Genomic DNA, 829 nt, shown 5'->3' with positions numbered 1-829 from the left:
CGCCCTGAGCTGAAGGCAGATGCTTAACCGCTGTGCCACCCAGGCGCCCCTGTTCAAGTTTTTAGTCTGTTTTTTAAAAGATTAAAATCTTTTTTGAGAGAGGGAGAGCAGAGTGAGAGAAAGAGAGAGAGCGTGCACACATAAGCAGTGGGGAGGGACCGAGGGAGAGGGAGAAGCAGACTCCCTCCTGAGCAGGGCTACATCCCAGGACCCCGGGATCATGACCTGAGCTGAAGGCAGATGCTTAACTGACTGAGCCACCCAGGCATCCCAGTTTTTAGTCTATTTTTAAATAAAATTATTAGATTTTTTTTTTGTTATTTTGTTTTTTGTTTTTGTTTTTTTTTTTTTTACTATTGTGTTGTATGAGTTCCTTGCATATTCTGGAGACTAACTCTTTATCAGATATATTGTTTGAAATATTTTCTCCCATTCCATATTTTTTTTTCACTCTGTTGATTATTTTCCTTGCCATGTAGAAGCTTTTTAGTTTGGTGTAGTTGCACTTGTTTATTTTGTTCTTGTTGCCTGTGCTTTTGGTACCATCCAAGAAATCATTGCCAAGGTTAATGTCATGGAGCTGTAGCTGTATGTTTTCTTCTAGGAGTTTATAGTTTCAGGTCTTAATGCTGAAGTCTTACTCCATCTTGAGTTGGGTTTTGTGTATGGTGTAAGAGATTAGGGTCCAATTTCATTCTTTTACATATAGTATGTATTCAGTTTTCCCACCACCATTTGTTGAAGAGGATATCCTTTCCCACTGTGTTACTTGGCAATCTTGTTGAAGATCAGATGACCAAATGTGTGTGGATTTATTTCTGGTTTCTCA

Source organism: Ailuropoda melanoleuca, chromosome 2 (assembly GCF_002007445.2).
Source record: "Ailuropoda melanoleuca isolate Jingjing chromosome 2, ASM200744v2, whole genome shotgun sequence".
In the NCBI taxonomy this organism is placed as follows: domain Eukaryota; kingdom Metazoa; phylum Chordata; class Mammalia; order Carnivora; family Ursidae; genus Ailuropoda; species Ailuropoda melanoleuca.
This window is presented reverse-complemented; position numbering follows the sequence as displayed.